Raw genomic sequence first — 13965 nt, 5'->3', positions numbered from 1 at the left:
TCACTACCCATCTCCCTTTCACCCCCCATTATTTACCACATCCTTCATCAAAACAACACCTCACAACACGTCCCTGTGGAGGAAAATCAACACCAATCATCATCAGTGTTGCATTATCGACTCCTGGCAACACCTCATCCTCACTGCTTAGGTTAAATTACAGGTCGTCCTCCAGGTTAACTCTACATTAACATGATCTTACAAGTTATGGAAGAGTTTAAGAATAACATGAGTGGATGACGTGAGTTGAGTCGAGGCGGATTGTTATGGTGTAATTGGGATGGTTAATGTAACTAGGGAATTCAAGCATTTAATTGGTTCAGGATTTTGTAATTGTCACTATCAGTTAACTCAACCTAATCTAACTTAAAGAAGTCCAATTTAGCTTAAAGCTAATTCTTCTTTCTGAATTTAACTTAACCCGATTATATTTTGACCTGGCCTAACGCCATCTAACGATTCTAACCAAAACTAAATTAATTCAAGCTAAACTAAATTAAACTAACCTAGCACAGCTTAACCTAACCAAATTAACCTACCCAAACCCAACTGAACCGAAACTAACCAACCCAAACTAACTTAACCAAATCTATAGCCTAACCGTTAACATTGGGGTCCACATGTGTGTTTCTCTTACACACACACACACACACACACTAAAACAACACCTGTGATGGCTTAACACACATCACCACACTTTACCTCTCTCACTCTAATCTGATGAGGCCTCGCACAGCACTAGAACAGCATTAACACAGACACGACACAGTACAGACATGGCAAGGTCATGTATCACAACAACGAATTTAACACAGCAACGATCATAGCACAGCAGCGGAGTTAACACAGCAGCGGAGTTAACACAGCAGCGGACACAGTAATATAACAGAGGACGAGCACAGCATCCGTGTGTGGTTAACAGCGCGAGAACAACACCTGTAGGGGCGTGAGGTACAGCCCGGCACAGCACAGTACAGCGTCCGTGGTGGTTTGATAACACCGGCCGGCAGACTGAGACTGTGGGGGGACGCTGAGAGAACACTGACTCACTCCCAACCCTCTCCCTCACCCCCTCACCCTCCCTCACCCCCTCCCTCACACTGCCTCTCTCCACCACTACCCTTCCTCCATCCTTCCTCCACCACCTGCCTGTTAACTCCTCCTGTAGGGGGGGCTGAAGGAAGAGTGGGGAAGGTGGAGGATGAGGTACAGAGGTAAGGATGTGGGGTGGGAGAGGTAAGGGAGGATGAAGATGACTGGGAGGGAGGATGGAAAGAGGACGAGGAGGAGATAGGGAGGAGGAAGACTGGAGTGGAGGATGGAGGGAGGAGGAAGACTGGAGTGGAGGATGGAGGGAGGAGGAAGACTGGAGTGGAGGATGGAGGGAGGAGGAAGACTGGAGTGGAGGATGGAGGGAGGATGGACGGGGTGAGGAGTAAGGTTGTACTGGTTGACACCGGAAGATGACGTCACATTGGCCCAAGGCAAAGAGGAGGAGGAGGAAAGGATGTATAAGAATATGGGGGGAGGAAGAAATGAGATAAAGGAAGGAAGGAAGGAGGGAAAGAAGAAAGGAGGGAAAGAAGGAAGGAAGGAGGGAAGGAAGGAAGGAAGGAAGGAGGGAAAGAAAGAAAGAAGGAAGGAAGGAAGGAAGGAAGGAAGGAAGGAAGGAAGGAAGGAAAGAAAGAAGGAAGGAAGGAAGGAAGGAGGGAAGGAAGGAAGTAAAGAAAACAAGGATGATGTGAAGTCAAAATACACAATGCACGGGAGCGAACGCCAGCCACTGTGTCAACATGAATATTTTCTTAAGTCACCCCCAAGTGTGGTGGTGTGGTGTGTATGGTGTAGTAATAGTGTGGTGTAGTAATAGTGTGGTGGCGTGGTGGTGATGATGGTTAGCGTTAGGAGGGGGGGGGTTAATCTTCAGGTGAAATAAGCCAAGGTATCTAATCTCCGGGTGATCCCAAGCACCTGGCGAGCAGTGAACATTAATCTAACACACAAATAGTGGTCATACTTCACTGGATTATATTTCTCTAGCTTCTACCACCACACCTAACAACGGTCGGGGGGGCGTGTGTGTGTGTGTCGTGTTCAGAGGAGAGAGAGAGAGAGGCATTAATGTGCTGTGTGGCTCTATACAAAGATTAACTGTATACAAACTGACTGTACAGGGTGTCACAACAGATGCCTAGTCACTTCCTCCTCGTATAGATTGTTCCAGATCCCACGGTGGCTGGTCAAACGGGCCCCCCCAGGTCTAATAGGCCCCTAACTCAACTTAACCTAACCATCAGAATTGGGATGGTCCAGTCTTAAGGGGCCCGATCCTAATGGTTAGATTAGATTAGGTTGGGGCCCGTTAAGACTTGGGCCCATATTAAGTTGGGTTGGGTTAGGTTAGGATACGTTAAGTTAGGCTAGATTAGGAGTTAGGTTAGATTAGGCTGGATTAGGTTAGGTTAGGCGAAATAAGTGAACGTTTGGCTGTAGAAATTTTGCTTAGGTCAGGTTAAATAAGCCAAGGTTAGGTTAGGTTAAGCTGTGGTAAGTCAGCTTTAAGTTTGGTAGAATTCCGTCAGACTCAAAAGATAAAAAAAAAGCCAGGCGATGAGGGACGCCTGGCGAAGAAAAGAGACAAGCTGTTACATCCCGAGGCAGAGACACAAACACGCCACTTCCTTCCCTCGGGTCAAACCAGGTCAATGACAACAAAGGTTAACTCGTTTTCTCGACTCGTAAATAGAGAACGATTATTGTGGGTGGTGGTAGGGAGTGGTGGTTGGGAGTGGTGGTGGTATAGGGTGATAGTGGTGAGGGGTGGTAGGAGGAGGAGGAGGAGGAAGAGGTCAGATCGTGATAGCAGGTAATCGCTGACACCTGGATTAACACTCAGAGAAACGTGACAGAGATATATACACGAACCTCGAGCCTGGGGAGAAAGTCAACAAACACAAAGGTCAACAATATATATACTCTCTCTCTCTCTCAACAGTCATAGGTCTAACAGGGAAACTATCTACAAACAACTTCCAGGAAACATTGAGTCATGGAAACACGGGAAGTCTTCAGTCACAGCTTCCAGACTCTAGCGAATTTCCTCAGACTTCTGAGTTTAATTATCAGGTAACTTGTGTGTGTAGTTTCCATGTATAAAGACAATTATTCATGAACCAAATATGTACAGTGATTAATATTAAGAGAGCAGACAGACCAACGAACGTCACAACACTCGTAAACAATAAACGTTACGTCACAACACTCGTAAACAATAAACGTTGTCTACAATGTTATGATTGGCTAAAATTCGTGACGTCACACCACGTCATCATGCGTCACCTATACGGTCACGTCTTGTGGAATGAGTCAGCGGAAAAACTGCCATATTGTGACTGGCTCAGCTCCATGACGTCACACAAGGCTACATGTGATTGGTTATCATGTTTCCCCCTGTTGAGCTGGCGGGGGAAATTGCAACACTAAACTACTTCGCTACAGCAGGATTGTGGAGCCGATGCGTCAGAAATAACTACTACCACACACACACACCTCTGGCATGGCTATTACGAAACCTAAATGTAAGTTCTGACGTAAGATAACTGTACATTACGGTGTTACTTAACTCGTGTGCTCGTTCATTAACTAAATGTTTAAGGCGCTGCATCATTATATGCTTCACTGCTTCATATAACGAGTGAGACTAATGAAGCAATGACGCAACTCTGTGTTCATGTGTATTATTATTATTGTTAGTAGTAGTAGTTATTGTTATTATTGTCGTTGTTATTAGGAGACTAGAGTGGGTCAGGTTGTCAATTCGTGCTCATAAGGACAGGTACATGGCCATGGCCTGTGAGGAATACAAATGACCTCAACACGCACTAGGCCAATGGAACACACACACAGCATGTGACATAGTACTGACCTATCCTGACCTTTAATCGTTAGGTTAGGTTTGGAGGGGGAGGAGAGGGGAAACGGGAGGAGAGGGGTAGCGGGAGGAGAGGAGGAACGGGAGGAGAGGAGGAACGGGAGGAGAGGAGGAACGGAAAAAAAATACTGAAATTCCTCTGTACTATTAGCCAGAGTACTGACAACGCCCAGGACTCTTTAAGAAATTAGTTGATTACTGTTTTCCGAGTACGATTATTTGTGAATTGTAAGATTATCGATGGTGTAGACTAGACGGTAAACCATGGCGGGCAGACCCAGACCCACACGTAACGGAGGGAACAGAACGGTGAATACTAATTTACACAGGGGCGCCAGTACCATAACACCTAACCTAAAGTAACCTCTATTACACCTATCAACCAGTAACACCTTATTACCCCTCACCTCAAACACACCTTTAATTAACCCCCTACCTGTACAAGTGACATAACACCTGACCTGACCTGACCTGGCTGCCATTATACATCTTGAAAGGAAACAAACCGATATTTTTGTTTTTACTCTACGTAGGAAAGTGAGAAACATTGATCATGTAGACGGGACTATTTGTGATGGTTTTAACCCTGGGAGGTGAGAGAGAGGGTGAGAGAGAGGTGAGAGAGAGGTGAGAGAGAATGGGAGGAGGTGGACAGAGGATGGGAGGGAGAGGAGAGAGAATGGAAGGTGAGATGAGAGTGTGTGTTGTTTTCATGGTCGTCAGGAGGTGAACCAGTCTTCTGCCGCCTCCTTGTCTGAGTCACTGTCCTCCTCCTCCTCCTCCTCCAACGTACATCTGTTACCCTCTTGGCTATCACATAAGGAGGGGTGGGGGGGGAGCACAAAATAAAAGAAAATACTAAATAAAATGATAATATTGTACAATCTTGTCGACGAGATAAACATACCATCAGTAGTTTAGACTAAGAGCTCGCTGGCTGTGGTCTGACCTGAACCTGGGGGAGAGAGAGAGAGAGAGAGAGAGAGAGAGAGAGACTGTCAATGTTAAATACCTATATGTATATTCTCCGGCTCAAGTCAGGTCAGGGCAGTAGGGTTGAGACGCGCTGCCGGTTTTAATGGCAGTTCGGTAGATGCTGACGGAGGAAACTGTCAATGACTCTCCCCTACCTGATGGCCCACCAGGTGATGCCTCAACGGTCACCAAGATTAACACCCCCCAGTTTATTTCTGAAGATTAACTATTAACTATACTTAACCCAACCTGACGTATCCTAACCTAACCATCCTGCCTTAAACTAACAAGGAGAGAGAGAGAGAGAGAGAGAGAGAGAGAGAGAGAGAGAGACGTATAGGGAAGTGGTCAACAGTAACAGTAGCAGGCGGGGGAGGAGAGAGGGAGGAAAGGGAGAAGGGTGGTAGGGGAGAAGGGTGCAGGGAGGAAGGAGGAAAGGGGGAGAAGGGAGGTAGGCTTGCCAGCGGTCACCAGGTCATCGCTCCAGACAACCCTAGGCTGTGTGCTTCCCTGCCTCCACCACTAACATTCCTCCATCACCACCACTAACATTCCTCCATCACCACCACTAACATTCCTCCATCACCACCACTAACATTCCTCCATCACCACCACTAACATTCCTCCATCACCACCACTAACATTCCTCCATCACCACCACTAACATTCCTCCATCACCACCACTAACATTCCTCCATCACCACCACTAACATTCCTCCATCACCACCACTAACATTCCTCCATCACCACCACTAACATTCCTCCATCACCACCACTAACATTCCTCCATCACCACCACTAACATTCCTCCATCACCACCACTAACATTTCTCCATCACCACCACTAACATTCCTCCTCCATCATTATCCACCCCTCCCCCTCCACCATGTATCATCCAATCTTCTGTGAATTCTTACCCATCTATGTATAATCCAATGTTAAACAAGTTCTGGCGTATACATGTATCACCACAACGTAACACCCATACAAGATACATCTATTCATACATGTATAACTATATGTATAACCCCACCTCCTCCCCTCCTCCCCCCACCCCACACAAGCAATTTCCAAGATCAATCACTCCCCGCATTCCATGAGCATTATCCTACCCTCATCAACGTGGATTTTCGTGGAAGCAGACAGTGCTGTAATTCCTGACAGGTGACAACATACAGACATTTTTGGCCAAGTAGGACTCACCTGATGATTAGTTACCCCAGATTATTGCACTTTAATATTAAGCACTTTATCGCTAACCTAACCTAACTGAACCTAAATTAACCTAATATGACCTAACCTACTCTAATATGTCCTGACCCCACAGGTAGCATAAGGGTGTTTATTTAATCAACAGGTGAAATAAGCCTGAGAGAGGAAGGGAAGGGTGGTCTAATCTTCAGGTGATCCACTGAGTTATGAGAGATTTGACTCATCACTAAAACACGTGGATCAGGTAGAGAGGACAGGAGCCGCTTTACCTGTTTTCAAGGCTACTGTGTGTGTGTGTGTGTGTGGCTGTGTGTGTGTGTGGCTGTGTGGCTGTGTGTGTGTGTGGCTGTGTGTGTGTGTGTGTGTGTGCTGTGTGTGTCTGTGTGTGGCTGTGTGTGTGTCTGTGTGTGGCTGTGTGTGTCTGTCTGTCTGTCTGTGTGTGTGTGTGTGTGTGGCTGTGTGTGTGTGTGGCTGTGTGGCTGTGTGTGTCTGTGTAGGGAGGTGGTGTAGTGGTTGAGGGAAGTGTGTACGTCGCATTCTCCTGTTCTACACTGTAACTTACACGCCGTTATGCACACACGCGCACACGCGCACACACAGTCGTTCAGCCATGCGTACGTACGGAGGTGTGCGTTGGTGACTGACGCAAAACTACTATACACCACATGCGTCACACCTCCTACTCACCCCCCCCCCTCCTGCTTAACACCCTCTCCTCCTTGCCCTACTCTTCATACCCTTTGCTTCCTCCTCCTCCTCCTGTTATTTCTCCTCGATCATTGGACTATAGCTGTAGTTATGGTGGTGGTTGTTAATTTACCACCACTACCACCATCAAAGACACCTAGACTACCATCAACAACCACAATTCATCACCATCACCAACCACAATTCACCACAACGCCAGGGAAAGTGACACGCGTCCTACCGTGATCACCAAACTTCAGCTCACTCCTGTAAGTGAGAGGGAGGCAAAGGGTGTATTATTTCCGCTCCACCTACTGACTCTCTCTCTCTAACGCACTCTAACCCACTCTATTGGTCGAACTCGGTCTAAAGCACTCTCATTGGTCAAACTCACTTTCTATTGACCCTCTCTCTTCTTCCCTTCCTTCCATCCTACCTACCGACCTCCCTCTCTCTCCTTCCTTCCTTCCCTCCTTCCACCCTACCTCCCTCCTACCCCTCTCTCTCTCCCTTCCCTCCTCCTCACCTCCCTCTCCTAGTTGCAGGTGTTCACCACAACCTCACACCTGTACATATAAGGTTCACTACCTCCACCAGTGTGTTAGCTACACCACCACACCCTGTCCGGCCACCTCCGCCTCACCTCCCCTAACCTAACCAAGCCTTATCTCACCCAACCTAGCCTACCCCAACCTGCCCTAGCCTACCCCAACCTGCCCTAGCCTACCCCAACCTGCCCTAGCCTACCCCAACCAAGTCTAACCTAACCCCAACCAACCCAAAGTAATATAACCTAACCTTTACTAGTACCTGTAGTCTACCTGCACCTGTACCTTGGGTTTGTGAATTAATGAAACCCAGGTAACATACGGGACAAGGCACCAAGATACGAGGCAGCAGGTGGAGGGAGGAGAGGTGTAACGATCACAGTAATCATCATCTAGTTTCAGAATGTTTCGTTACGTGTAAATCCTCCCCCTTGCGACATATATTCGGTTACCACTATGATATCAGGGTTTAGATAATGATTCATCTATACCTTTACTAGATATGTTTGTTTACATTCGGATTAAGGATAAAAACAAAACAAGATCGCGTACGAATCTCTGTGAGGCGGCAGAGAGGCTGACTAACACGACGATAAATCTCACAGGGATGGAGCGCCCCCTAGTTTGACGTCACCAGATGGTCACGCCTAGCGCCAAGGCGGATGGATAGATTCAGCGGTACTTAGACCCTAAATGCTACATCACTGATAAACAAAACTGTAGATCACCTGAAGTTTCGCCCCCCCCCCCTCCTCCCATTGTTTATTTTAGGTGATGTAAGCTTAGGTGGGAGGGATATGATTGGTCAGTATTAACCTATCCAGTGCCTCCGAGCCGATGACGTCAGACTTCATAACGAGACAATTTGTAGGTGTCAACAGACTAACATCGTCTCTCTCTCTCTCTCTCTCTCTCTCTCTCTCTCTCTCATATCTTCTTCATCATTGGTCAGGTGTAATTTGGTCGCCATCTTTGTGTCAGTAGTGGTGGTTGCAGGGACCCCTCACCTGATGGGTCAGATTGTTAACAGGATCACCCAGGATAGCCCAAGATGACCCAGAACTATCCAGGTGAAGGGAAAGTGTCGGCTGTGGGTGGTGTGTTTGTGTGTCGGGTGAGTCAGCACACCTGTACACCTGCTAGGGATAATACACTGCTCAGGTATGTCAACCAAAGAACTATGGCAACCAACACTACCGCGATGTCAACCAGGTAAACACAACTCTGGCAACACAAATTGGTTGAGATACTTTTTTTTACAGGTGACACAAGACTCAAGAGGTACAGTAATAAGGTGAAGGGATTACTATCCACTCTAGGGTAGGCTACAGACCGTGACTCTAGGGTAGGCTACAGGCCGTGACTCCAGGGTAGGCTACAGACCGTGACGAATTACACACTTATCCAACACGTGTTACGATAGTTGGGCGTGACGCGGGCGGCTGTTGAGAGAGAAAGGAACCCATGTATGTATGTATGTATGTATGTATGTATGTATGTATGTATGTATGTATAACCAGAGCAAAATCAAGCTCCTTCACATATGGTAAATTCTCCCCTCACTAAGTCAATTAACCAAACCTTACAAGTGCTAAGAGAAGGATGAAGGAGGAGGGGAGTGGGGAAGAAGGAGTGGAAGGGGGTGAGGATAAGGAGGAAGGAAGGAAGGAGGAGGAGGTGAAACAGACACAGTACAGGTATACAAACAATTACTTAACATATTTAAATATATATACGAGTTAGTTGGATTAAACCGCATTATAATCAGTGTAACAGCGTAAGTACACACACACTCAGTAGTGATAAAACGCCTCAAAACATACCACTCGCTCATCCCCTCTACAAGGTGCGCGCGCAATGGTAACCCAACCCGGAGATACGTCACAACAACCGGTTATACCCAAGAAACACCTATTGTCGCCAGATCCGGGTCGTGAAGAGGTGCTCGGGAGGAGAGGTGGGAAGGGGAGCAACATACACTACTGTAGCTTTGGTCCCAACTCTTGCTTTCCTTGGTGGTGTTACTTTACATAGTGTGAGTGTTGTTATAATGGCGTTTCCTTTATAGACGTTGGGAGTATGTGTTGTGTGTGTGTGTGTGTGTGTGTGGAGGTGTGTGTGTGTAGAATCATTATGCCGACACACTTCCTTCCATACACTCACAAGGTTGAACAACTACCATCATGTGTTGTGCATCTCGGTGCCTGTGCATGGTTCTCACACACACACTAATAAGAATAATACCGACAATAACAACAAGAATAACATCAATAACAGCAGCAACCATTAACAACAACCACACTCAGAGACAGTTCCTTACCCCTGCAATAGTTTTATTTACACAATCCTACAGACTGGTGGTTAACTTTCCCCCGGCTGCATTTACTGAAGAAAAAATATAAACTGACAAAACATACACCCCCCCCCCCTCTCAAGGCCATTATTAGTTCAGTGTTGTAACGGAGGTGGAACAATGGGCAGTGACTGAACAAGATCTTATAACGAACTGAGGTCTTTTTTTTCACGAATTAGGGTCTAAAAGTGTTCGTTATACAGCGCTAAACATATATAATTATTTAAGTATAAGTAATATATTTCCAAGTATATCATTTTATCACTTTAAGTGTATAGATAAGTGTGCCAACCACCTTAAGGTTATCCATCTATTAACTCAATCCACACTCCACCCTACCCACACCCCCCCCCCCCCCCCCACCACCACACCAAAACGGGTTGAATTGTATACGCCTCACGCCCACACTAACAATCTCTCTCTCTCTCTCTCTCTCAATAAAGACTAACTTACACGTTCTGGGGGAAAGGATACTAAAGACAGAAGATGGAGGAAAAAGAGAAGAGGGGGAACAGGAGGAGATGGTGGAAGAGGAGAAGGAAGAAACTGGAGGAGGAGAGGACAAGATTGTCACAACGTCAGACAGGTTATAAGCTGTTAGGTCTTGATACCATATGTGTACACCAGCTGTGTGACTCACCCCTTGTGTGTGTGTGTGTTTCCTAACCTCACCTGAACTACTGTATATATAACTCACGAACAGAACACACACACACACACACACACACACACACACACACACACACGATCCTTCTTCCCGCTGTTCTTTTGTTTTTCTACCTGATTGAGAGAACCCCTGGAGGTGATCACCACAACCACCCCTTCACCACAACCATCCCTTCACCACCACACCACAACCATTAACATAAACCCACGTCCTTCTACACACATTAACATCCTCCACTATATCCTACCATTACCTCCATTGCGGGATCCTACGCCGAGCTGTCAGGACTCAGGACCCGCCTACAAGTGTCGACTCACATACATATAAGGTCCAGCAGGATAGAAATACGATTGACTCATCAGCGTCGACCGGTAAAATGAGAATAAATGCTCCACAAACTTTTCGTCATGAGTGCAGGCAAAGGACGATGATGTGAGATGGTAATGAGGAACAGGGAGAAGGAAGAGGAGCAAGAAAGAAGAGGAGGGGAGAGAAGAAAAGAGTAAGAATGGAGAGAGAACAGACAAAAAAGCATGATTCAATACACACACACACACACTTCCTGGTATACCTTACCATGCCAAGAGACCATTGGTGCAACACGGAAACTTTTGCAACAATGGACTGCATTAGGTAAAGTGAAAATATACACGCCCCAAACACACACACACGTACATGTCACCCAATACACTCACATGTCACCCAATCCCCCACTATTAAAAACATCACTTTAAACACCACCAAAAACATGGAGGGGGGGAGACTGCGCATGTGGGACCATAAATTAAAACCATAGGCGGCAAGTAATTAGCGTTTAGTTTAAATCGGCCAACCTTGCCTTAAACAGCCTCGTCCACCCATTAAAGACACATACAGGGCCACAGACTCCCACTAGGGCAAGCAAGGTCGTGTCCACCCACACACAAATACTCGCGTGCTGTATAATAACGAAGGGTGTGGCCAGGGTGGGGCCCAGAGGCGTCAACCTGTGTCATATGGGAACTAGCAGGTGTTTTCATTTTTTTCGTCGAACTTTGTCAAGGTTGTCAGGTGATGCATTACGTTATTAGGAAGCAGACTAAGAGGTGTGATAATATAGTGTTGGAAAATTACCATAAAATTCTCTAATCTATTTATTAATTTACATTTTGAAAGCAGTTGACACGAGACAATCAAAACAGTCATTGATAAAATATAATAATGTTCGTGGTGCCTTCTAACAATGTCTGTCTTACTATGGACGTCGACATATCTCACTGTAAATCAGATACCATTTAGGAACATTATATTTAATATGTTAATGCATTAACTTTAAGACCAAATTAGGTATACTTTCTACGAATTAAACGTGAAGTAAACCAATAAAAGACACATTCTAACATCTAACGGACCTTTGAAAATCCCGGTCGCGCGCCGTATGAGAGAGAACTGAGTTTTGGTTGACATTCTCCCTGACGCACTAAGGCTAGGTTAACTGGTACGTGGCAGCTGTCAGGAGTTATTATTATGAATTAGGGTGTATCTGGGGAAGGTGTGAAGGATACTGTATGTTTTGTTGGTCTCGAGACAGTGAAGTCCTTGGTGTCTTTGATGAGGTTTTTGTGCGGCAGATAGACGTTTATATATGTACATAATATACGGTTGAGATAGAGTGGTTAATTTCGACCAAGATATTCGTTCTGTTTAGTCTTCTTCTATAACAGCCTTAAGATGACAAATAATAATAATAACAATAATACTTCAACACTAAAAATACTTAAAATGAAAACAACACGAGAACAAAAATAAAAACAACAAAAAATAATAAGAAACTCGCTTTATAGTGGAAAATTGAGCACAAACCATAAAGATCTCGGGTTACAATATACAAGGCAGTATTAATAGAGCTAAAATTGTAACCACCACTAGTCACCCCCGTATGTACGAGTTCTACGCCTGTATAACCAAGTGTTGTTAATATTTACTTCACATCGAGTAGTGGCGAGTGCATTCGAGTCTGTCCTCCGTCTCTAGTGCAGGGGAAGGCTGACGACAGTGGACGCCAGGAGACAAAGTAACGGAAATGCCGCCAAGAGACACAGGACGGCACACCATAACACCCGTCTTCCTGTGTTCACAAGCCCCCGATACACCTGCCGCCTCCCTACACCCAACAACAGCCACAATGATGAATGAAAAAGGAAGGAAGGAAAGAAGGAATGAATGTTGCCTTTGATGTAGTGATCGTGGGCAATACCCAAGATGCTGGTAGACAATTAGCCAAGTGATGGAACAAAATGGAGAGTATACTTGAAACCTGACCTAACCATAATCTAACTTTACTTAGCCTAACCTATCCTCACACATAATCTAACCACTCTCTCAATTCTACTTTGCAAATTATTGTTTCAAACAGAACTCCTGAGAGAGAGAGAGAGAGAGAGAGAGAGAGAGAGAGCGCGCATGTGAACAGCAAATGCATTATGTCATTGGGTCCAGAATTTTCCGTTTTCTATACTGCTCTTATGTCATCCATTCTACACGCTTTGATTCCTCAATTATCCATACTCCTCAATTATCAATTTACGGTATCTAATAAGAACGTGAATTAAAGTATATTACCAAATTACATTCCCAAAAATTAATGATCAGAACAGGTTTTGAAGGAAATAGCAGGTGGTGGTGGTGGGGGCGTGTCCAGTTACCTCAGCTATCGGACTAACACTCGGCTCCTCTCATATATTATACAATGACACTGACGTTGCATGTAATACAATATGATATATATTAAGTATTAAACATATTTACACTATATACACAGAAGGTGAAAATAAAAGTACATCAACTACTGTACAACTGAGAAACAACAGCTGGGCCAAAAAGACAAGAACCTCTATCTTACAATTAACACCTGGAATAAGTGTTACCTACCACAATATTATAATCCTAATCCATAAACAGATAAAACCTAGCTGTGAGGTGACCACTCAGTAGCACAAACACAAAACCCCCAGAGACACAGAATACCCGTACATCTCAAGTCAGAGCCGGTCACCGCGTCAGGAAGCCAGGGGAGTGAGTCAGTCACAGCTGAGCTACCAGTAGGCCTACCAACTAACCTCACAGAGTTGCCAGGTTGTTTATTACTCACTACAAGGATGTAAACATAAGACATAAATAAGACATAATTTACAATACAACAATATACTATATAACCTACAACAATACATAACACTTGTAAGATGACAGAATAAACAAGCTGACTACCTAGTTCCTTGGTTCCTGACTGCCTCGTTCCCATCACAAACTACACTAACCTAATCTACCTTACCCCTATGATGCTCTTAGCTTTATTGTGAACGATTCGATAACAGTGTTCAGGGTATAATACACAAGGGCTCAAAGTGTGTGTGGGTGATGGAAGGCAGGAGGCAGGTGGAGGAAGTCAACCACGGATGACTCGCCCCCACTAATGGCTTCCTTACCTGCCGACCCACTCCACTCCCTCCATCACTCCCATTTCTACCATTATACCACACAAAATAATTTCCCCCTATCACTCCATTTTTACCCCCACTAATATCATTTCTTCAATGTCATCTTTACACAATA

The 13965-nt window shown here is 45.3% G+C and overlaps 1 protein-coding gene across 5 annotated transcripts in view; it reads right to left on the bottom strand.

Moving 5' to 3' along the window:
* Positions 1 to 13965, bottom strand: part of LOC121875875 (protein transport protein SEC31-like) — a 49807-nt gene that overhangs the window by 33056 nt on the left and 2786 nt on the right. The window contains exon 1 of one of the 5 annotated variants that reach the window (XM_042380597.1): positions 937 to 1024. The exons of 3 other annotated variants lie outside the window; for them this stretch is intronic. The gene's annotated coding sequence lies outside the window, so the exon portion shown is untranslated. Of the gene's footprint in view, positions 1 to 936; positions 1025 to 13965 lie in introns of those variants that run through there. One more of the 5 variants, XM_042380598.1, reaches the window with a different exon arrangement.

This window comes from Homarus americanus, unplaced genomic scaffold, assembly GCF_018991925.1.
Source record: "Homarus americanus isolate GMGI-L3 unplaced genomic scaffold, GMGI_Hamer_2.0 scaffold18884, whole genome shotgun sequence".
NCBI lineage: Eukaryota > Metazoa > Arthropoda > Malacostraca > Decapoda > Nephropidae > Homarus > Homarus americanus.
Note: the sequence above shows the minus strand (reverse complement) of the source record. Positions and strands in the feature narration are given on the sequence as shown.